This window comes from Carettochelys insculpta, chromosome 5, assembly GCF_033958435.1.
Source record: "Carettochelys insculpta isolate YL-2023 chromosome 5, ASM3395843v1, whole genome shotgun sequence".
Classification (NCBI taxonomy): Eukaryota; Metazoa; Chordata; order Testudines; family Carettochelyidae; genus Carettochelys; species Carettochelys insculpta.
Window position 1 is genome coordinate 36,807,676 of NC_134141.1, and position 25,687 is coordinate 36,833,362.

Consider the following 25,687-nt stretch of genomic DNA (forward strand, 5'->3'; position numbering starts at 1 on the left):
CTTACTAATAATGTGTAAAGGCATCACTGAATTGAGAAGATCCTGGCAGTTAAAAGCTTTGCTTCTCCATTTTCCCTTTGAAGGGGTTTGTTTACTCTGGGATCAATGAAATAATTGAACTGGATGCAACTTAGTGGCTGTATCTACGCTAGCCAAAAACTTCGAAACGGCCATTTCGAAGTTTACTAATGAAGCGCTGAAATACATATTCAGCACCTCATTAGCATGCGGGCAGCTGCGGCACTTCAAAATTGACGTGGCTTGCCGCCGCGCGGCTCATCCATAAGGGGCTCCTTTTCGAAAGTACCCCGCCTACTTTGAAGTCCCCTTATTCCCATCTGCTCATAGGAATAAGGGGACTTCGAAGTAGGCGGGGTCCTTTCAAAAAGGAGCCCCGTCTGGATGAGCCACGCAGTGGCGAGCCACGTCAATTTCGAAGTGTTGCGGCCGCCCGCATGCTAATGAGGTGCTGAATATGTATTTCAGTGCTTCATTAGTAAACTTCGAAATGGCCATTTGCATGGCCATTTCAAAGTTTTTGGCTAGTGTAGACATAGCCAGTAATGTTCAAAAATGCAATAAAGTAAGGTTATATGATATACATCACATGCATGAGCCTCAACATTTCCCTCAGAGATGTGGAGTTTTACTCCCTAGCATTTTGGTGCAGGGCCAATTCTAATGTAAAATATTATAAAATCAATAAAATTACCGTGGTTTGGGAAAGTAAGACTGTACATTTATTATGAGTGCTCTCACTTCATAAATGCTTAAGCTTATTTATCTCTTTTTGTGGGTGGGCGAACTGACATTAAATGAGTTGCCAAAGACAGCACTGACAAGTTAGCGGCAGAGTTTTAAATGCAAACAAGGTCTGGGATCCCGACTATGAACCTGATCACAGAATTCTATCGTAGAAAATAGAACTGCCTTTAGTAAGATGTCCTACCTTGCTTTCCAAAGGCTCTACCATCCTTCTTGTTTTCATTAGATGTTTTGTTTTCTTACTCAGTTGCCCTCGTTCCACTTCTGGGGCATGTGTATCCCAAGATATTCTTTCCAACAGCTGCTTTAGCTTGGCCTTTAAAACTGGCTATTGTGAATGCTGAAAGGACCCTTCCCACACACTGACTACAAAAGACTGCTTTACAGGTTGTAGAGGAGGATCGCAAACAAGAAGGAAATTAGATGAGAATTGGAGGAAGAAAAAATTTACAACCCAAGAGAAGAAGAACGAGAAGTTGCTCAATGACGGTCTATCCACATCTCGTGTGCTCAGTGCAATAAAATGTAAATTTACTGGGGGACTTCTGGTTTATAGAGAACTGTTCCAACTTCAGGAACAAGAATAACCATATAGGGATGGGTCATGCCTTCAGCCAATTGCTTTGCACTCTAACGGCCATTCTCTTACATGCATGCATAGCTGAGATACCCTATGTGATGCTTGTTGTATTTCAACACAGAGGGATGGAATGAAAATGAATTTTCAGATTTTTGCATGAGAATTCAAATTATAATCAACTTCATTGTGTTTTCTAAAAATGTACAACTGGACTGCTTGGATGTTTGGGGCCTTGGGGATTTTTGTTGTTGTTTTTTTTTTTAACAATAATGTTTACTTGAGAGAGGGTCACCTAAGGTTGGTTGTTTAATCAGAGTTGATCAAAAGACTGAATAGGGTTTTGTGTGTTGTTCTTAGCATTTTGATCTGTAATTTACACCAATACTTTTGGTGCCCTGCAAGTGAATTGAATGTTACTCCCTAGTCCAGCTTTTAAATTGGCTAACTTTCTTTAATAGGTGGTGGGGAGCAAAATAATTTCACTTTGTTGGGAAAGTAATGCTGTGTGGAGCAAGGCTGGATTTTTCTCTAAGGTTTCTGCCCCTGCCCTGTGGGTTTACATTTTCATAGAACCGTGGACACTGAGGAGGCTGTTGGTTCATAATATTAATATATCTCCTCCTCAGCACAGGATTTAAAGAGATGTGAATTGCCAGTGCAAAATTATTAAGATGAAAATTTTGGTCAGGCATAAAAGCTTTGTCCTTTTTGATCTTTCACTGTTGGGATGCTGCTTCCCTTCATCGTATGCCTGATTTAAAGTGAGTGCAAAGCCCTTTTTATTTGCCTAATTTTAGGTACCTAAGTCCATATTTTAGCAGCTAAATAAAATAAACTCTTTAATTTCCTTCAGCCCTGGGACTGGGAGGTTGCTGATATTCAAATATTCTGGATAATAGAGAGGTATAGCTAGCAATGCATAAGACTGAGGAAAAACAAAATTAAATATTAAGAAACAAACAAAAATGTATGCAGAGTACTTTAATTAGCAACAGTAATGTTGTACACTGCAAACATTTGCTGTATTTATTTGTATTCATAGTACTTATGGAAAACATAACTAAAATTTACTTAATGTTAAAATGCTGATTATTTGAGAGTTCCAGATAACAGAATGCCGGATATGAAAGAGTTTACTGTAAATGAAGTTAGTGGGAGCTAGAGTTGGTCAGCACATTTGACAGTCTACTTAGTTTTAAACCCATATAATGTAAATAGGCATTGGTATAATATTTGGGTTAAGGAAATTATAAACCTAACTGAAAGTTATCATGGTCCAAAATCAGTTTTAGATCAGGCATTCAGTAACTGAATATGGGTGCCTAAAATGAGGTGCCTGCATTTGGAAACTTGGCCTGCAGAGTATTTTAAAATTGTGACATATTTAATGGCAGACAAACCGCAAAAGCTCTGTATTTGTTCAAATGGTTTTCTTCAGCTAAGATCCAAACCAAGAGAGACTCTTGATTCGCGAGCCTGGAATGGAAATAGCAGAAGTTCAATTCCAGGCTCTCAATTAATAATTACAAGGAATAGCCAAAGATTTATCAGTTTATAGATTTTCAGCTATCTGTCTGGGAACAAACTGTGAATAATGCTTAAAGTCTGTAGCATTTCTCATGTGGTAGTGTGTTGCCCTGTTGTTCTGAGGCTATCTCTTATAAGAACTGGATTTCTTTTGGAATTTTATCACTTAGCTTCAATTGTTAAGCAGAACCAGGAAGTGCAAAGGTATATAAAATTAACAATGGAAGCAGAGCTTTTTAGGATCTCCAAAGAGGTTCATGTGGACTAGACTTAAATTTTGAACAAAATTTCTGGTCTGCTGCTCTTTTATTGGAAACTCTTAGCTAGTTCATTGAAGCCTCATGATCCAGTAAAAGAAAGGAATGCTTACTTATTCAGGTGTTAATGTCTTCCATAAATTGAACATGGAACTGAAGCCTGAGAGAACACTCAGGTAAAAATATTCTCCTGGAAAATGACCATATAAAATAGACCAATTTTTGCACAGAATAATACAAGAACTGAACAAAAGCCCCTTGAAATTTATGGACTTCAGTGAGCTTAGGACTAGGGGTGTTGTGCATTTCTATCTTCCAAACCTAGTGTAAAGATTTTACACTTGCAACACAAGGCAGCCTTTCCAAGTGTTTACAGTACATATAATGCAAGTTTCTGCCAGTTCATACCTACAAACTGCACTGTGGTCCAGATCCAGCAACTCCTCCCCCCACCTACGTGCAGCAATCATGTCAATTTAATCATGGGACAGAGGTGTGTGTGTGGATGCAAGACGGAGAGGTTGGTTTATAGGATTGGTCCTGGATCTCTAGTCCTAGCATGTTAGCCACTCCCTAGCTCAGCTACTATTTTATATACTTTGAGTAAATCCATTTTTATTCACAACGTTATTTAGACATTTGTCACCATTGTAATGCACTGCTTAAAACCCTTAAAGAGAAGAGGAAGAATTTTGGTCCCTGAAATTAAGTTGCTTGCAATGACCAGAGAATGAGAAACTGTATGTAAATGCTAAGAAATATTTACTATTTTTCTTCTTTCATATTGTGGCTAATTTTATATTAATTATCACCTTCATTGTAATGCATCCTGAGGCACTGCACTCCTTGCCCATGGCGCCCACTTCCATCAGCATGTGATCTGAAAGAGGTCTTTCTTTCTGGTGCCTCATGAGTCTCACATGATCTTCAATAGCTCATCTCCTCTGGCCAGCTCACAAATTTCCATTCCTATCTGGGCTAAGAAGACAATAAAACGGGAAGATGACAAAATGTCTTAACATGAAAGAGCTCTTGCCCACCCCACCACTTTCACTTTTCCTTAGCTCACCCTTTAGGGTCCTCAGCCCCATCCTGGGATCAATATTTCTTCTGTTGGGCTTGCATGCTCCTTCTTCATGGCCTGCTAGGAGAGCCCAGGCATATCCTTCATTCTGCCCATAAAAACCTTATCTAAGAGGTGAGTACTAAGCCACTGGCCTGAACTGTATTTCAGTAATGAGTTACCAATTTCTGGGGTTCATTCTCAAAGGTATCTTGCCTGCATTGGCTTCCTACTGCAGCAGAGTTTGTGGCAGGAGCAAAGTTCTGGAAACTGGGACAGGTGGAACTTGTTCTTGCTGCTTTTTCACTGAAACCTGCAGCAAGTCAGTCTTTGTGAAATCCCGATTGAAGTCAATGAAAACTTTGCCATCAATGAAGCCACCAGTTCGCTCTTTCACACCCTTGTAAGATCTCAGTAATGCTTACCTACCTTTAATAGGGTTGCCAACTTTCCTGGACCTCATGGACTGGATGCTATTTGTAGCTATTATATAAAGATACTTGAAGCAACTTTTAGTGAAGAGGAAGATGCATATCACTATTTTTAAATGGTTCTCCATGTGATTGTGCAGCATGCACATCTACACCTAAATTTGTACGCTTAGGTTGAACTTGTCTTTTTAATGATGTAGCTATATTGCATTCATTAATAGCTATCTAGTTTGAGTTGCAATAACTTTTATGTAATGGATTGCAATTACATGCCTAAACATTTGTGAAAAGTCTTGAATAAATCAACTTTTGTTCAGATATGATTGTCTCCACTCAGTAGAACATAATTTCAATCTTAACTCCTGACACAAACACACTGTTCTAATAGCTCTCATCCTGATTTTTTTAGGAAGGAGTCTGCTCTTATGCTCTGAGTCATCAAAACATGTAAACGTGTACTCATGTCTTCTTGACTTTAACTGTGTGATTAAGAGCTTTGTGGAGTCAAGGCTTTAATATCTTGAACTATAATCAGGAGACACAAAACTAGTACTTCCTATTCAATTCCCCACATTCTTGAATTTCCTTACTTGGTATCAGAACTCTAGTCTTGATTTCCGTGGGTCTGGAATCCCCCAAATTTTTTCCAGCTTCTAACCCTGGATGTTTTATGCCCTTAGAAAGGAAATGGAGAAATCTCAAGCTGGTAATTCTCATTGGCTGCTCAACATTTCCCTTATGTTTTCTTTCTGGGCCTTTTAACTGACCCTTTTCTGAGTTCCTGCTGTTTTTCCCTGTCCTTGCTTTACATAGTAAATACTTTCTAATTCATTTATACTTGTTATGCAAACTTCCTTTTGCAGAGAAACATAAAACTTAACTGTTGCCAAATGTTACCATTTTTGCTAAACTAAAGCATAACTTATCTCTATATTGCAGAGCTTTCCATGGTTTTAGTTTGTGATGGCTAAATGCTGGGTTTGGTGTGAGACTGTTATACTGCAAACAAACTTGCCAAGCTCACTGTGATGTTCCATGAGAGAAGCTGCAGACTCAAACACTGCCCATAGATCCTCACTGCCACTGCTAACCACCATCTCTTGAGATGGAAAGGGGCCATAGGATTTGTATCATGGTTTTGGATGCCAATAATGGTGAGAGTTAGGTGTTGCTATATAAAAATGGAGTGTGCGTTTCTGCTCTCTCAGGACAGGATTTTCAAAAGTTTGCAGTACTGGCCTACTTCTGCTCTTATTTGTGTCAGTTGCAAAGCTCCCATTGACTTGAGTGTCATGTGTGATATTGCTTCAGTTGAAATGGCGTCAGAAATTGGTCATCCTTTTTTGGCATGTTGATTAGCAAATCCATATTTTATATACCAGTATACATGCACAATTAGACTAATGGAGGTGACAATTGGGATCAATTTTTAATTACTGATTTATTTACTGATTTTCTTATTTATTTTGTAGAAAGACAAAGTTCACCATGGGAGCTTAAATCAAATCAAAAAAGGAAATAAAAGAAAAAAAGACAAAGTATATACAAATCACTGCAATACGGGGTTTTTTTCCAAACAACTTGAATCAATTAATTATTAAGTAATTATTAATTTTGTATCATAAGAACTAGATACTATTCTAAGGGATATCAGACATTGAGAAAAGTGGACTGAGACAAACACCTACATGATCTCCATCAAGCATTCTTAAAACTACAAAACCCTCCTGAGGAAGTGAAGAAACAGATTGACAGCCAGGCAGATCCTCAGAAGTCACTTTCTAGTTTTAGGAACAGTTCTTTCTCTGTGAAAGAACAGCCCCAACAAAGAAACAACAAAATGCCTCTGGCCTATAGTCCCCAGCTAAAACCACTCTAGCACATGCTCATCAAGAGTATACAAACCATCTTACATATGACCATCCCTCACTCTGAGTCCTTCGGAGACAAGGTAGTCCTGACTTAGACAGCTCTCTCAACCTTAAACAAATGCTTACTACCAACAAAATGCCCCACAACAGAAACACTAATCCAGGAACCAATCCCTGCAACAAGTGACATTGTCACCTCTATCCAAATATCTATGGTAGTAACATCATCATAAGACCTAACCACATCAGCCGTACCACCAAGGGCTCATTGTTTGACACATCTACTAATGTGATGCATGCCATCATTTGCCAGCAATGCCCCTCTGCTGTGTACATTGGGAAAAAGACTGTCTCTGAACAACAGAATAAATGGGCACAAATCAGACATCAAGAATGGTAATATTAAAAACCGTGGAAGAACATTTTAACAGACTTGAGAGTTGCCATTCTCTAGCAAAGAAGCTTCAAAAACAGACTGCAACATGAGACTGCTTAACTGGAATTCATATGCAAATTTGACACTATCAGAATGGGTCTGAACAGTGACTGGGGATGGCTTTCTCATTAAAATAAACAATGTTCCCCTTTATATATTCTCACCTTCTTATGCACATCCCCCCAAATCAGTTTTCAGTTAGTGCTACTGTAACATGCCTATCTATGTATCCCTACCATCTGCTTCTTTTTCATTCCCTTCACACATCTGAGGAACTGATTTATATCTCACAAAAGCTCATGCCCTAGAAAATTGGTTAGTCTTTAAGATACACACACATCTCGTGGAACTGGAAGGGATCTGGGGAAGTCATTGAGGCTAGTCCTCTGCCCTCTTGTCAGGCCCAAGCACAATTTTTTTTTGGCCCCAGATCCCTAAATGGCCCCTTCAAGTATTGAACTCACAACCCTGGTTAGCAGGCCAATGCTCAAGATGCCACCAGACTCCTTGTTGTTTTCTGTAAATAGATAATAGTGGTGTGGTGTTATTGGAGATAATGCCCAACTGAATCAGTTCCCTTGGTAGTAGTGATCCTCGTAATTATTGTGAGTGTAAAGTGATAGGGGCTAGACACTACAGGGGATGCAGCAGAAAAGTTTGGGAACTGGGTGTGGCTAGTGTTAATCTCCAAGGCAACTTGGGGGCTAGCAGAGCTCAAAAGAGAGTGCTTGAGTGACTGAAGGGCTGGCTATGTCAGACAGCTGATAGACACTCTCACTGAAGGCAGGAGGGTAACACAGGGATGCTCCATCCTAGGCTTCCTGAGAAAGTGTCACATGGAGCCATCTGCTTTCTGGGGAGGGAGATGCTGATTGCTAAATAATCAACCAAAAGTAGCAGTGGGCAAGGGCAAAATCCTGAATCCCCAGGAACTTCTTTATCACAACTAGAAATGGCAATTTTTTTTTCATTTAAAATTTTGGCTGCTTATTCTCTATCAATTCCCATTAATTTATTCCTGGGGAAAAGGGCAGGACTTGACAGGTCTGGAAATTAGACGTATAGAACAAACAGGAGCAGTGAAAGCATCCTCTCATCCCTTTTGGAGCTTTGAAAATAAGTACTTGTGACCTTGAATTTGGGGCTCTCTTGTTTTCATCTTGCACCACATGAAAGCACTCTTTGCCAGCAAAGGGCAGGTCCAACCATAAGGTTCAATCTGGATCTGAAATCCCCCAAGTGTGGGGCCAGATACCAGTTCCTGCCCAAAGCTGCAGGAATTATAGAAGAACCAATTTTGTGGGTTTGGTTTTGTTTAAGGGCTACAAAGCAGCTGCAAAATTTAGATGAGGCTCATCAGAATTCTTGAACTGAACCAGTATTCTGGTTTAAGCTCATCTCTCAATTCAGTCACGTCAGTTACACGATCAGGGGCTCATATTCCTGCACTTCCACTATGTGATATATATCACTATGTGATATATATCATCATGTGCCAGCAATGCCTCTCTGACATGTATATTGGACAAACTGAGCAATCACTTTGCCATAGAATAAATGGACACAATTTAGACATTAAGAATTTAAGTACACACAAACCAGTAAGTGAGCATTTCAGTTTAGCAGGACACAGCATTCAACGCTTGCTGCTGTGCATTTTAAAACAAAGAGATTTTAACACCCATTTACAAAAGCAGACATCTGAACTGGAATTTGTTCCTCAAGTTTGAGAACCATCACCTTGGACTCAATGAAGATATCAATTTTCTTATGCATTACAAGGGCAATTTCCCCACCTTTCATAATTGCAGTGACCTCAGGCATCCCACTTAACTTAATAGACACTTGCAGAGGGCTTTTTTAATTCCACTTTTCCCCTATCTTCCTTCTGCCCTATCTAGCTGATTTGTCAGGGGTTTTATTTTTTCTATTTCTTTTTTTAAAACTTCCCTTCCTCTCAGTTATCAGTGTTCTCCAGATCTGAGGAAGTGGATCTGTCCCACAAAAGCTCATCATCTAATAAATAATATTGTTAGTCTTTAAGGTGCTACAGGACTGCTTTTGTTTGTTTTGCGGAGGTACAGACTAACATGGCTACCTCTCTGAGTTTATTTTTTAAATGAGACCTGGTATACATATGTTACAAATGTAACCGATCAGATTCTGATCTCACTCGTTACTTTGCTTAAAGGATAGAGTGACATCAGCAAAGTTATTCATGACAAACGTTGCTTACAAAGTGACATGAAACTCTGGGCCGACGTGTCTTACTGCCTCCATACTTTTCTCCCCAGAATGAATTGTGGCTTTGCTCCCACTAGGGAGTTTGAATATGACACAACTTTCCAGATGTATTTCCAGCAAGTCAATGAACCTCCCTGACTCTTGCATTCCTACAGAGAGGCCAGTCCCTCTGGGGGGACTGATGCTGCTTCTGACTTCCTGAAAGTGTGTGTGAGGGAATAAGGTAAGAATGAAGTCTTGGCTACCCCTTGTCCCTCAAAATGTAGTCAAAAGAGGTGGTCAGGCATAATGAGTGGGTGTTTCCCAGAAGTCCTGAGTCAGCCAAGAGTCTTCCTGCAGGCTCTCTTGTACTCTGTCTGGAAAATAAAACCAGTATCCAGCCTTCAAATGGATGTAACACAACAAGGAAGGACAGAAGGAGTAGGGAAGTATTGCCAAACCTGAGCAATGAAAAGTTATGTGGTAGACACCCCCACCCCCATTTAAGAGAGTGGCTTAAAAGTAATGAGATTTTAGAAATAATAAATGTCAGGTTCTTTTTATTTGCTTTCTGGGTTTTGGACCTTTAGGATTCATATCGAGCTTTTCTCTTATACTGCAAAGGTTAGAAATGTCCTTGTGAAAATCTCAGATTTAATTTTTAAAGTCACTTGACTTCTGGAGCAGGAGCTTAAAGAAAACCCAGAAATATCACTAGACACATGATAAAAGAATGAGCAGTGAAAACACCAGGGCTGGGTCTGCACGACAGAGTTTTTTTGACAGAAGTTACTGTTGGGACATATTTCCTGACAGAACCTCTGTGGACAGAATGCATCCATACCTAACAGAGGCTCCCCTCTGTCGACAGAGAGTGGCCAGAGTGGCCAGTCCTCTGTCAACAGAATAGCCAACTGGAAACTCTGCAAACGGGGCATCCCAGTGAACTGGAAGCCCTCTCTGTCGATAGCACCCCCCCCCCCCCCCCCCGGAATGTCTTGTGCTGGAGCAACTTAACTCTGCCAAGAAAACTGCTGCATTCTGTCGACTGCCTCTTGACAGAATGTATTTGCAGTGTGGACACTCCATGAGTTTTGTCAATAAAACCCTGTAGTGTAGATATGGCCTAGAAGTGAAGGGTGTGAAAACGTTTCACAAATAAATGCATTCTTAGTTTCAGGGAGCAGTGTCTAGCAAAAGAATGGTAATGAAGGACTAGAAGTAGATTAAATTTATGCCTTTGTCTGCTCACTACTTTGGTGGCATCAGACTTGTGCTAGATGTCCACACACCTCCTTCACATACCCACGGGGACAGATAATATCTCTCTTTAAGTCTTGGTTTTCCTCTTTACCCATGAACATTTTGGTTTTCTTTAATTGCCATTGGATTCTGTGGAATAAACTTCATTAGCTAATACATGAGCCACTCTTTGCAAGCCTCTTACTCTGCTAGATACATTATATTGTGGTAAGTACCTTTTACAGCCCCCCTCAGGGTCCTGCAGATTCTAGTGTGCCTCAGAGACTTTGCGTCATTCCAAAGGCAAGTATCCCCACTTACTGAGCCAGTCTCATCACAGGCAAGTCGCAAGTGGGGTAGGGAGCAAGGTCCCCTTCAGCAGGTTTGGATGCTTCCATCTTTCCAATAGGGCGGCACTCTGGGGGAAGGGCTGGGGGAGCCCAGGTGTACCCACTACTCTGGGATCTAGGCTCGGGGCTCTAAGTGAGAGGCAGCTGGTGGGATTATACCCCCTCCCTAAATACAGCTGCCTTTTCCCAAAGCTGCTCCCTACCATGCTCTAGCAGCTTCCCTCTGTACCTGGTCTTACCACCTTGCTCTTCTGAACATTCAACCTTTGGCCTCTCTCCCTTGTCCGCCTCTCAAATCCTTCGCCCCTTCTGCCTGAGGGGAAGCCTTTTATAGGGAGCTTGGGGGCCTTAACTGGTAACAGGTGCCTGGTTAGCCTTTGTTGGAGGCTGTTTCTTAATGAGCCTCAGCTGTCTGTAGTAGCTGCAGGGCTGCATGTTCTGGCTATGTCTACATTACAGTGATCTGTTGACAGAAATTACTGTTGGAAGATATCTTCCGACAAAACTTCTGTCAACAGATTGCAGTCACACATGAAAGTGCATTGCTCTGTCAACAGAAAGGCCAACCGGAAGCACAGCAGACAGGGCTGCCTTGTGACCTGGAAGCCCTGTCTGTCAACAAAGGGCCTCACAGCACATCCACACAGCTTTTTTCTCAACGGAATATGTTGAGAGAGGTGTTCTGCCTCGTGTGGGAGAGGCAGAAGACTGCTGACAAAAATGCTGAGTTCTGTTGACAGTATGTCCACAGAGCACATTTTTAGTGTGGATGCTCTGTGAGTTTTGTCAACAAAGCTCTCTAGTGTAGGCATAGCCTAGGTGGGCAACAGGAAGATGCTAATCCAGTTCCCAGCATACTGCCACTCCACCAGGCTCTTGCAGCCTGTGGTCTGCCACACAACATAAAAGGATAAATGTGTGCTATGGACTGCCTTTTTTATTTTCATCTGTATCTGTTCTTTGGTTTATTATATTTAGCACATGGGCATTAGTGAGTTTTCACAGCTGAAAATAAATGGATGAAATTGGAATGTGATTCTGCTTTTGGTCACTAAATATTTTTTCTGTGTCAAAAATTCTAAGCATTTTAGCCTTAGATACTGTAGTTGTCACTGTGTGTGGTGCGAAATTAAGGTTTAAACTCTTTTTCTGATCTTACCAAAGAAGTGTTTTAAATGGAAGGGTTGGGTTTCCCTGAAACAGTAGTGTACTACCCCATTGTCTTTGTGTGGCTTTTTAATAGTATGCATTCACATTTCTTTAACACTCCTGATGAGTCTTTAATATTTTCCTCCCTTTCTGGGTGGCCTCTTTGCTGCAAGCCACATGGAAGAATCTAATTTTGTTTTGCTTCCTCAAACTTTACTATGAAGATTTACTGAGCAGTTTTGTGGAGTGGGGGTATAGCTGGACACGGGCAAATTTAAATTGCCCCATCCAGACTGGCATTCATCCTACAGAGTTCCAAGCAAGATTACTTTTCTGTCCTTTTTTCAGAAACTGTTGTCTGTAATATCCCACTTAGGTAGTTGAAATGAGACAAAATAATGGGTGTTAAAATATTTAGGATGGGATTTTCAAAAGCGTCTAACCTTCCATCCTTTGGAGACGATTCGAGTTTTATTATTGATTTCAGTGGCAGCACGCTTAGGCCAATGCTTGAGCACTTTTAAACATCCCATTCTAAACGTGTTTTTCTTAAGAAAGCCTCTAAAAGAAACTGGTTGTATGGAATATACAGTCTGGCCTCTGCATGCGACTCTAGTTCTAGGATGAAATATATATTTCACTAGACAGGAGTCACTACATTAAATATCATGCTATTAAGGTTCTAGCTGAGAGGGAAGAAGAGTGATCTACTTCATTCTGGTCAATATTAGTCCACATATTAGCTGTTGGTTTATAAAAGAGATGTTATAGATGGAAGGAATCAGATGTGGCTCTTTGCAAAGCAAAAATACTCACCCAAGACTTTATTGTTGACTTCCATTGCAAATACTGTATATTTGATTAAGAAGGCAATCTATAGCAATCCTGGAGAGTGACATCCTAAATTTACTGTTACAAATAGGAGTGCTTCCTGAGAACAGAGCAACTGCTGTGTTCTCTAGAAAGCACATCTGAAGTGGGTTTTGCCCACAAAAGTTCATGACCTAATATATTTGTCAGTCGCTATGGCTAAACTACAGGGTTATTTAAAAAGATATTTTGAAATTAACACCGCTGCACACTTTACATATTTCAATATCGTACCCAGCCATTTTGAAATAGCATTTCCGGGCACATAGCCCTATTTCGAAATCGTGCCATTGGCACCATTATGGCTTATTTCAAAATAGCACTCTGTGTCTTAATAGCGCCTATTACGAAATAGCTATTTCAAAATAGGTGTTAATTCTCCTGCATTGAGGGTTACCAATTTCAAAATAACACACCGGTTATTTCAAATTTAGTATTGATGCTCACATAGTTATGTCAAAATAACTGTATAGTGTAGACGTAACCTAAGATGCCACAGGACTCCTTGTTATTAGTGAACCTTCAAGTTAACATGTCTACCCCCTGAGACTACTAACCCCAGGGATAGTATTTGGCCCTGAAGAAGTTCTCTATGAGAGATGTTCAGACTGATGGTGAAAAAATTGTCATGAGAACAATCAGTTTAATTTCCCTATACTCTGCCTTGCATTATGCTAAAATCAGTAAAGTGTTAAAATGAACTGATAAGTTCTGACATTGTTCAGTGCGGGAACTTGACCATTGGTTCCTTCAGGTCACAGATAATGTAAGTGAAGTAGAATTTGGTATGTGCCGCTAATTGAGTTGGTTGGGGAAGAAAACTTTCAAGCTCATTAATTAAGCTGTTAAGACATAAACGTTATCACATTCCAAATATGTTGTAGACGTGTGCAATGACCTTCAGAACTAAAACTTCCATCCTGAACATAATCTCTGCCTACTGAGTGACTTTGCAGATAATGTAATATATTAGTTGTGTTCAGTCTGTGGCTTTAGGCAATATAGGGGCACTGCAAAAGGTTGATCTTCCTACTTCCAAGGCTCAAAAATAGCCTACTGAGGGCTTCACATGTCTCAAAATATGTAGCTGGGATTTTCAAAAGGGCCTATCACAAGTATGTGTCCAAATTTCAATCTGTTGAATTGGGCGTTTGGCAGTTAACCTTGATCTTACACATGGGAAGACATAACCTAAAGCCTTCCTACAAATCTGAGACTTTTAGTGCATGTGAGATTCTCCCCTTTGTGGACCCCCATAGCACTTCTGTCTGTGACATTACACTGGTTTACACCAGCTGAGTGTCTGGTTCTTGAGATGCTACATAGATCAGTTATTTTAAAAACACACACACAGTCTGTACATCATACTAATGTGACCTGAGAGTTGAGTATAATAAATATAAAGGATTTATTTGTTTTGACAAGACAAATTACTGCATTTGTACAACCCTAGATAATTGCTGTATTTCTTAATAAATTGGGGTGGGGTTTCAGAAAGACAGACCCCCTAAAGCTGAGTGTGTTATTGTAACTACTTGGTACAGCCCTTTGTCATATGATGTGCTAGCATATTTAATAGGCGTACCCTTTGTTTTTTACAGTAGCATCAGAAAAGTTGCTAAATGGAAACCAGGTTGTATAATGCACACAGAGTTCCGTTAATAGATTGTGTCAGCTGTAGCCAATGCTGCCTTTTTCTTTTCTTTCCTTTTTGGCTAATCATTCTGGTCATTTTCATAAATATATCATTCCATGTAAAAGCAGGGAAGTGTCCTGCCTTATTTTTCCTCATCCGTTCCCCATTTCTCTTCTGTAATATCTAAAACCACAATGAAAGAAATCAGAAAAAAGAGGCATGTATCTCTCTAAGGGAGCCACTGTCCCCACATGAAACCTCTGGTGATTGGTTGTATAAGGAGACTCTGTGTTGGAGATATCAAAATGGCGATACTGCTGTCAAATCAGTGAATGGTGGTGTGGCAGTTGTGGGAAGACAAACTTGGTGGTGTAAGCCTCATCTGCTCTTTATCAGGTATTAAATGCTTGTGGTGAAAACCTGACCCTACTAAAGGTCATGGGTGAACTCCCTTTGAATTCAGTAGGGGCAGAATTTCACCTGGGGGTCGTTGATGCACACTGTGCTCAATAAAACACATTTGCTGCAGACAACTGCAGTGTTGCCCAAATACCACAACACTCTACTATTAAGCCTGGACAGCATGTATAGTAATGCTTAGCACTACCCAGTGTTTTTCATCCACTGGTTTCAAAGCACTGTGTGGAGGAGACTATGATGGTTTGGATCACAGAGATACCCTTCAGACTGTCATTCGATGTGCTGATTCTACCACTGAGCCCACATGCCCAACCCCCGCTACCCTGTCTTGCAGATCCAGCAGCTCTGGTGTCCCTCAGCAAAGGTAATGAGCAACAGAATACCAGTAACTGATAACAGCTCAGCTCTGGGAGGGGCTCAGTACCAGGGATTTGACAGCACCCAGAGGAGCACAGCCCTCACCTCCTCAAAGGACCAAATCCCCAAGTCAATCTATCTTAGAATTCGCTCTTTTGCTCAATGAGAGAGAGAGATGCACAGCTGTCGTTCCATGCCCTCCAGCCCCAGGTAACAACCATTTACGCTCTGCTTCATAATAAACAAAAATGATTTTATTCAGTATAAAAAGTATGGATTTAATTACTTGCAAGTGATAACAGACAGATCAAAGTTGCTAAGCTAAGCAAAACCCACTCACTAAAGCATAATACATTATACTTGAGTTAGGCATACTCGTAGTGTCACAAAGAATAAGTATGGTTGTTATCATCATCTGATAAACAGTGAGTCCAAGGCATAAAGCAGTTAGGATAATTGTCCAGGTTCACAAAACAGGTCACTGAGAGGAGAAACAAGGAAATGATTATAACCAGAAATCTGATGTTAGGCAAAACCCTCCCTGATTGTTCTACTAGGTTTCATTTTTAATCAAATGTTGACGGTCAAATTTTTGGTCAACTCTTGGTTGCCACTGAAGGTTCTGTACATGGATCCAGTGTCTGTTGACATTCTTAAATTACAAATATGTCCTATATTTGTGACCACATGGTTCCTGCGATAACCCCTACCTCAATATTTTCAATAAACTTAATATATCCATTAAACTGAATATTTTATGCTAAAATGTGTCAACTCTTTTAAACTACTAAGTTAGAGTGTGGAAATTAACAAGGTCAATGTGCTTCAATTTTTTTTCAAATGTTGAGGGGAAATGTGTTAGGGAGACAGCTTAATACAATTATCTCTTAATTATTGCCAATTTTGTTTTCAGCACTGCAAAAAAACAGAGTAGACAAGGTACCTGTTCTAAGGGGTATACAGTCTACAGGTTCTACTGATTGAATCTCTCTAATCCAGAACTCTCTCAACCAGCAAACTGCATAATCTGGCATGATTTTACTTAGCCAGATCATCACTTACCATGGGTGTGGCAGGGTTTCCTGTGGTCACATGAGGTTTGTTTACAGCCCCCAGTCCTGGCTGTCAGTGTTCTGTGCTGTTATTTAGCTGTAATGAGTCCAAAGTGTCTTCTAAGAACTCAATATGCAGAGGAAGTGTTGGTAATGTGCTAGAAAATGTTGACCTCCCTTCATCTGGCAAATTCTCTTATTCAGCACAGGTCAGGTCACAAGGGTCCCAGATGAGAGAGGTACGAGCAGTATCACAGAATATATGGTCAAAGCTCTGCTGGCAAAATCCAGCTGGTGGCATGATGCTCGTAGAGGGCAAAGACAGAGAAAATGACTCGGGCAGCACTGGAGAGTATGGCTCAGAAGCTGCACTTTATGCACCTTTTTAAAAGGTGCAACAAGTTCTCTTCTTAAGGCTGACTTCCAGCTGCCAGTAGGTACCTGTTGTTTTTGTATGTCACAGAATTTTTGGAACATCTACAGATTCCCATGTGAAGCTGAAGTAATGCCAATTGTTTATTATTATAAGCTCAGAATTCTCATTCCAAGAACTGATCTTGGTTTAGAACAATGTTTCCCGAACTAATTTGGCCACGGAACACTTTTGGGCTTCAAATGTATTGACAGAACACATACAGACTGGTTTGGTGGATGGGGGTGGGGGCAGGAGGAGGAGGTTCATACCGAAAAATTGCCACATGTGATGCTCAAAAGTTGATTTAAGAGTTATGTTTTTTAGATGTCTTTTATTTTACAAAGAATGACAGGAAAGAAGAGAAAATCATCTGAATGACCAGCTAATGTCCTTCTGATAAGAGGACGATTAGCAATCCTATAAGTATAAATATTAAAAATTAAGTACAAACCCCAAAAAAGGACCAATATAACAACCAACAAAGGATGGTTAGTGGTGTTATTTGGTGTAAAAGTAGAAAGGACAATACTGTTCAAAACAGGACTGTCCTTCCTTAAAGCTTAAAAAACATTTTTGGAAAAAGTAATGCAAAAACAAATTAGGAATCAAAAAATATTTTTAAATTTTGTGTTTTTATAAATTTGTTATTTTTATCAAAAATGAATGGAAAATAAAAATGTCACATCTGACAGTCTTAATGAGAAGTGTTTTTGCATCTCTGCTTCAGCATGAGTCTTATAGCTACTATACTATTATGAATGCATTATAAATATTAATATGCTCCAATATAAATACTATTCAAATACCTTAGTATTTTGATACATGCATAATTTCTTATTTAATATTTTAGAATGAAAAATATTGCTAGCATTGAAATATTTTCACAGAACACCTATTCACATTGTATGGAACACCAGTGCTCCACATAACACAGTTTGGGAAACACTGGTTGAGAAGAATAGTTTGAGTGTGGACTAACCTGGGACTTTGTCACAACAATTAGGGCTTGTCTACACTCGCCCCCAACTTCGCAGGGGGCATGTTAATCAGGGTGATGGGAGATTACTAATGAAGTGCTGTGGTGAATATGTAGCACTTAATTAGGCTAATTCTCCCATGTGGCAACTTCAAAGCTTCAAACTTCAAAGAGCTGGCATGCATGTAACCCCAAAAGAGACTTCAAAGTGCCTGTGGCTACATGCATGCTGGCACTCTGAAGTTTGAAGCTTCAAAGTTGCCGTGTGGGAGAATTAGCCTAATGAAGTGCTGCGTATTCACCGTAGCACCTTATTAGTAATCTTCCGTCACCCTGACTAACGTGCCCCCTGTGAAGTTGGGGGCGAGTGTAGACCAAGCATTAATGTTTCAAATAGGCAAAACTCTACGTGGTTAGGGGGTAGCTTGACAAGATTGGATGGCTGCTGAAGTCTTCTCCCTATGTATGGATGTATTTATCTCTCTACAGATGTAAATGGTGCTCATCACTGGTATGCCTCCCTTTGCCTGATCCTTCCCTAAGGCTTCTCAGACAGTACTTAAGAATAGTGTAGGTTAATTCCAACTAGCATAGACTGAGATTGTTTCCTCCTTTACGCCTACATAATGCTAATGCTTTTCACCACCTCAAGTAGACTCTCTACTAATTCCTAATACTCAACCATGTCTACTGTGGGATGTGAACTTGTGTAGAACTCTCTGATGCTTACAAATATTGTAGTGTCCTTGGTATTCTCAAGGCTAGTTGTGCCACAGGATATATTTTGTACTAAAAATATTCAACGACCTCTGACTCCTCGCCCTGCTAGAACTGTGAAGACCTTGCAAAATTTGTGGCAGAATAATGCCAAAGGTGACTAAAGATGCAGAGTAGATCTTAGCTCCAGGGGAAAGGGATATCTTACTTTTGTCCAAACCTTCCAAAAAGTTCAGTTCAGTGTTAAGTGTTGCTTAGTTTTCTGTAGTCATTCACCCACTCTTAGTTTAAAACCTACCAATTTTATTTTCCATACTGCAGCGTTCAGTCTGAATGCTACAGAAACAAAGCATGTAGTTTTAAAACAAAAAGCTCCTGACATTTTTTTTAAAGGAATCGTTCTTAAAGTTTGGTTATTTGATCCATAAATGCTGCCTTGCTGTGCCAAAGTGGAGAGAAAATTCAGTTTTGTTAGTTGCTGTGGAATTGAGCAGTGTGCTGTCTTTATTTTTTAAGCCCACGTAGCATTGATTATAGAAAGATAGTCGATAAAGTGGTTTCAGAGCACATTACAAACTGATTTTATTTTCATATAGTGGAAAGCTATGGTTTGGGATTCCAGATACTTTGTGAGCACAGAAAGAAATCTCCAGAGACTTTGTATAGCTTAGTGAATAAAAGATTGGCTTGAAACCAAACCAAGCTAAATGAGTCTGGTGGTCTCAGCTGAGCTACTATCAAGCTTTAGCCTGCATTACAAATTCATCATGTGCAATTATGTGCAATTTAGTACAATTACCCCAGCCCCTGTTTAGAAGAGGCCCTCTGGACTGAACTATAGAATAGACTGAATTACTTCCCTTGCCTAGAGGGAGCTGTAGTTCTAGGTCAAGGGTATATCATGGACACAGGGCAGCGTTGTCAAAGTTGAGTCAGACACTTTTGTGCTGCAAGTGAACAATGGACAACTGCAAAGTCTCTGCTGGTATGTAGTGGTCACAGGGGGATGGTCACAGCAGACCTTTCTCTTTCCTGTTCAAAGTCAAGGTCACTATGTACTTCACATCTTTAATGTTAAGTTAGCTCTGGGTTCACTGCTACATGGCAGTTTTATTAGCTCTTTCAGATGTCACTAGCCCTGATTTCAAAATTGTCCAAATATGGTTAAGAAAATGAGAATCCCAACTAGAGCTGTGTGATCCAAGGGTTTCCCATAAAACTTTACAAGATTTCAAAACACTTCCTGTTTCACATTGGAACAAAACTGAGATTTCATGTGTTTTTTACAAAAGGAAAGGAAATAGGTGGATTTCACTGTAGTACTCTTTCAACCTTGCCCCTTTTAAAATGAAGTTATTTGTCTTGGAATTCATGCTGTTCAATAGATTATAAAGCCACTGAGGTCCTGTTGCACTATATAAATGTAAGCAACGTTAAAGGCTAAGACAGTTGGTCAAGTTTATCAATGGAGTAACTCTGCTGGTTATACCAATGTTACCATAGGGAAGAATAGAGCCAGCAATTTGTAGAGTTTTGTTTTTGTATCTCGTCTTTCTCTTTGTCTTTGTGGAGACAGGTTTTTCAACCTTTTGAACTTGCTTCCAGCATATAAAAAAATTTCTTTCACATTGTCTAATTTAAGGCCGTTTTTCATTGCTTTAGTGCAGCAGCCCTCTTACAACCTTGGCCTCAGAATAACACTGGAATGCCAAAGATTATTTGTACATTTGCAATGGTAGCCTCAAAATTACAAGGGCAGGAGCTGTGGCGGTAAGAATTTCAAACAGATCCTCAGGCTACTATCAGTCTGTTGGAGACATACAAGCACATCAATATTTTAAATAGCTTCTTCTTTGGAAAGTATAAGCACAGTGAAGGTATACAGAGAAAGATGTTTTGAAATGTGTTGTTAATTCTTTAGATTCCTCTTCAAAGGTTCTGCATATTTACGGGGAGGAACTACCTCATTCTTCAAACTTTCCTTTTGCTGTGATGTTTTGGTAAAGATTTTTTTTATTGAACAAACATCATAATTTCATGTCCTCTGAATTTACAAACCCAGATTTAACCCCAGATTTAACATCATATTCATGGATAGCTTATGCAGGCTCACAGAGGAATCTTTCACTGGATCCGGGTATTTACTGAAACACCACGCCAAATAAGATTATCACACCCCTGCACCTACAAGCTTAAACATTTTCTCACCTTCTCTGTTGTTTCAAGGAATGCATATTCTACTGGTATACTGATAGATAAAGCAAATACACTTAAAAAAAAAAGTGGGGGGATAGGAATTTCCAAGCCATAAAGGGATCTTAACAGTTTTTGGTCTGTCTCCCTTGGCAGAATAGAATAATTTTGTGTTTCTGTAAGCTTGTGTAACTTTTATTGTTTTTCTTGCAATGTAGCACACATGTATTTGGCTAGCTTTTGCATACGTGCACCAAGGCACTCAGTTCTAATGAAGGTGTTGGATTTACTTAAGTACCTGGTGTTCATAACTGCCTGCCCCTTAACGTTTGTAGGCTTGAAAAGAATTAGGTAAGAGCTGCAGAAATATGAGTACCAACAGCCCATCATTACAATGACTGAGGGCATGGAAGAAGAGATATGTAGTGTTTAGTCTAAAAGGAGATGGGTAAGAGAGAATGAGAAAGGTGGAGATAGAATGACTGGTGTTAAACAAAAAGTATGTTAGGTGCTCTTGTTTACGCTTTCTCATGTTATAAGCTAGACCTTCAAAGAAACTGAAAAATGTGTTTACAACTGATGGAAGGAAGGAAGTACTATTTTTACTCAAAGCAAAACTAACCATGGAACTTGCTGTGCTAAAGTATCATTGCAGTCAAGGAATCATTGTGATTCACAAAAATCTAAGCTATTCTATGGATAATGTGAGTATCGATATTTCAGATAGGACAACAGAAGACTGGGTATAACTCTACTAAGCCAAACACTAACTGCCTGTGATTAGAAAGAATGGCATGTGAAGCAAAGCCGTGAAGAAGGCAGAGGAGAAAAAGTAACTCAACCAATACTCCTCCTGGAGCTTTGGTGAGCACGTACTGCAGAGGCAGCTGTGCCAGTCTCCAAATGGGTGTAGTGAGAGCTCCCTTGGGGAGAGCTAATGTCTATAGTGTCATTACCTCAGAGCAGTGACACCACTTCCCAGCAGTAGCATGGCTAGTGCACAAAGAATGAAGAGATCAACTTGCTCTTGTGTGCATAGCTACTTTGTGTGCTTCCATCTTGACTAATGCAGACCTTGTGTCCTCTGTGTATCAGTCACAGAGAGGAACATCTGAAACCTCCACTGACAGTGGAATACATTACTAAGACCTTGGCTTTCTTAAGCATTTATAATGCACTAGATCTGACCATTTCCTTGACTTGACTTAATTTGGCTTAAACCCTTGTACTCCGAGTGGAGCATAGGTCATCTACAAGTCTCTTCCACTTCACTCTATCTCAAGACGAAACTTCTAGCTGACTCCAGGAGTATCCCGGTTGTCCTTCAATTTCAGTAGATCTTCTCCACATGGTCTGAGGTCTTCCTCTTTGTGTTTTCCTGGCGGATTCCATGTGAGAGCTTGATGGGCGGATGAGGGTTTTCTGAGAGTGTGCCAAGCCATCCCCACTTTCTTCTCTTGATTTGAATGCTAAGTGGTTCTTGTCCTGCACTGGTCCAAAGCTTCTCATTTGTGAAAGTCTTGCTATTTGATGTGAAAGATATACCTCGACATCTGTTTATGAATGTCTGTAGCTTGTGATTTGTAGACTTTTTAGTATGCCAGGTCTTGAATCCACAAGAGCTCACTCTTCACATTTGTGTTGAAGTTCTGCAGTTTCATCTTTACAAATATTATTTGTGAACTCCATATGGGATGGCAAGTCTTGAATATAGCTGTTGCTTTCTCTATCTTGGCACTGATATCCCTGTATGTTCCTCTGTGTCTGCCCATAATACTCTTCAAGAAGGTGAACTGCTCCACATCTTCCAGGTCATCCCTTCCCAGTGTGGTGGTGGTGGTGTTGAAGTGGATGATCCTCATTGCCTTGGTCTTTCCCTTGTTAATGCTCAGTCCAGTCACTGAGACCGTTTTGTCTAACGTTGCAAAATTTTCTTCCATGCTTTTCTGTTGGTGTGAAAGGAGGGCAAAATCTTCAGCAAAATAAATGTCCACTGGCTGTTTGAAAAGTGTCCATTGAATGCCCTATTGATGGCAATCTGATGTCCTGCTCATCATCCAGTCCATGGTAATTAAGAACAGGAAAGGTGACAATAGATGTCACACTTCTGACAGTATGCTGAAGGACTCTGCAAGACATTAACAACTTAGCATGTGAAGAGCCCATACATGGGATGGATCAGGTTAATAATTTTGGGTGGGCTGACAGTGTTGCAGCAGTTTCTGTAAAGTGCCCCCATCAACGCTGTCAGACTTTTTTGAAGTCTGTGGAAGTGATGTATGGGGGGGAGTTCCAGGCAGGGGACTGTTCTGTGATCACTCTGAGAGTTGCTGTTTGGTCAGTACAAGATCTCTTGTTTTGGAAGTCAGCCTGTTCTTCCCTGAGCTGTCTATCAACTTCTGTTTTCATTTTCTCTCCAAGAGAATCTGTTGAACACTTTTCCTGGAATAGACAGTAACATTACGTCCCTCCAGTTCTTGCATTCCCTTGGTAGCCTTTCTTTGGAAGCTTGATAAGGTAGCCATGTTTCCAGTCTGGTGGGATCTCCTCAGTGTCCCAAATTTTCCCAAATAGATTATACATCACGTTGACTGATGTCTTACTACCTACCTTGATGGAGCTGGTGCTTTTTCACTTGTCAGGTTGGAAATGGCTTTTCTGATTTCTTCTTTTGTAGGTCTGCTGTTGCTGATTGGCAGAGGTATGTTTGCAGGTGGTAACTCTGGAGGACCCGTGTGGCAGGGAGTTTTGGTAGCTCTTCAACATGTTCCTTCCATCTAATGAGCTGCTCACTTGGGTTTGATAGCTGTGACCCCCCTAGCTTCTGTGTGATGTCATACAGCTCTTTCAGGTTTCTCTGTCCTGCAGCTTGTTCTGCTTGATGTGCAAGGTTTTCCACAAAGTTTTTCTTGTCCCATTTTACTGCCTTTTTAATGTTTCTGTTGGCTTCTGAATACAGACTCTGGACTTTTGTTTTGCTGCTGTTTGCTGCTTTTCTGTCCTTCTATTCCCTCACTTTTCTCAGAGTTTCTGCTGTGATCCATTCTTTGTGATGCCTTGTCCTCTTTCCCAATATTTTATTGCAGGTCTCTTCCCAGGCTGTTTTGATGTCTTCCCAAATTTGTTCCACAGAAGCATCTTCCGAGATAAGGTTTGTCAGAAGTGTGTTTCTGTTGGACAGCTCCACATGGAAACCTGCTATTGTCTCTAAATCCTTCATCTGCTCTGTGTTGAATCCCAATCCCAGGTTGGTCATTTATGTGGTGTACCTCTTGAACTTGAGTTTTATTGTGACCAACTGGTGGTCTGAACCTACGTCTGCTCCTCTTCTAGCATGGAGATCCTGCATTCATCATCTGAAACAACTGGTGATACAGATGTAATCAATCAGGTTTTCTGACTGATGGTCTGGTGAAACCCAAGTGACCTTTTGGATCCTTTTATGTGGAAAAACACTACCACCTGTCACCAAACCAATGAAGTAACAAAAGTCACTGAAGCACTCTCCATTTTAATTCATGTTACCTAGGCCACGTTTTCCCATGGTTTGTTCTCTGCTTGTATTTGTGCTTCCAATTTTTGCATTGAACTTGTCCATCAAAATCAAGATATCTTCTTTGCTATCTGGTTCACAACACTTTGTATACAAAGTGACCATTTCTTTACATTTATAAAACTCAGCCCTTCATCTTCCGTATGCCTCAGTGGGGGAAAATACTGGATGACTTGGCAGTATTGGGCATAGCAAATGTACTGAACCTCTTTCATTTTCTCCTTATAACTAATACTCAGAACTTTTACAAAGAATAATCTCTAATTTTTAAGTGCTGTTTTGGCTTTATTTCATATCACGCAATAAATTATTAATAAAAAGGATGATGTAAGGCAGAAAGATTAAACAATATATGCCTCTTACCCTCCTCAGGTTAAAGCTTTCTGTCGGTTCTGTGCCTCCTCTTAATATTAAAGATGCCTTATTAGATCCAGAGGAGGCACATGTAATTCTTACACTCAGCAATTGAAATTCGTTAAAATACACTGTCTTAAGTCATATCACTTAAGAGGAAAAACAACACAGCCTTTTGCAGAAGCAGTACTCAGCCTTACACAGTAGATTTGCCAAATGGGTTTCTGTTAATTTTCCTGAGGAATGTAACTTGTAATGGGATGGAATGTCTTTTTTTGAATATGGGAAGAAGACTAAAAGGTAGAGGGGAGTTGACAGATTGTCTGAACAAGAAAACTGAGCAGGCAGAAATAAAAATCTTTCCACAGCTAGGAGGACTCCAAGAGATGGGGATGCAAGAAACTAAAGTACCCCTGAATTCAGATTTGTGAAAGCCAAGGAGAGAGTATAACCCTAAATTTGGAGAGAGAGAGAGAGAGAGAGAGAGAGAGAGTTATCAAGTGGATACAAGTGAGTAAATGACTGGCCTGGTTGAAGATAGTTCTGAGCCTTGTAAAGCAATCTGTACACCATGAGAATTTGTATTTGTGCAGTTTTCTGACAGAACTGTGGCATCCTAATAAAGGCATGTCCTAATCTCTCATAGGAGGAAGGGTGCTATCTATCATTTCTCTTCTGCATTCCCTCTTCCTCTTTTTCCCCCCACCCCACCATCAGACTTGGAGTACCCACTGTACTCCCCCACCTCCCGCCACACATGTCTTTTGACTGTAAAGTGTGAGGTGGCAGTTACTCTCAAACTCCACTTCAAATGTCTAAAACCACTCCTCCTGCATCTAGCAGTAGTTACCATCCCTTTTGAAAGAATCTCAGCTTATGCACAGGTCCTGCAAACCATAATTCAGTCCTTGAGTGGCCACTGAAACAATGCATATGAATAAACCCTACTCAAAGGAGTGAAAGTTCATGCCCTTTCTTTGGGGAAGTGGATTCAATGAAAATGGAATGTGGGGGTGGGGGAGGTCCCATCACTTTTTTTACCAGACGTAATGGTGAGCAATGAGGAAGAGGGGCAGAGAGGAAAGAGTGGGGAATGTGGCCTCAGAGGAAAGAGCTGGCACAGGGGGGTGGGACCATAATATGGGCATCAGTGCCTGCCCCTTTTAGGGAGCTTACATAACCCTTGCGTGAATGGTGTCTTGCATTTGTGTGTATAGTTCATGCTTATGGACCTTTATAAATAATAATGA

At 40.3% G+C, this 25,687-nt stretch overlaps 1 protein-coding gene across 24 annotated transcripts in view; it reads left to right on the forward strand.

Annotated features, from left to right (window-relative positions):
- ADAMTSL1 (ADAMTS like 1) overlaps positions 1-25,687 on the forward strand; it is a 627,217-nt gene that overhangs the window by 281,116 nt on the left and 320,414 nt on the right. Inside the window, exon 1 of one of the 24 annotated variants that reach the window (XM_074994961.1) lies at positions 9,378-9,397. The exons of the other annotated variants lie outside the window; for them this stretch is intronic. The gene's annotated coding sequence lies outside the window, so the exon portion shown is untranslated. Of the gene's footprint in view, positions 1-9,377; positions 9,398-25,687 lie in introns of those variants that run through there. 24 annotated transcript variants of the gene reach the window in all.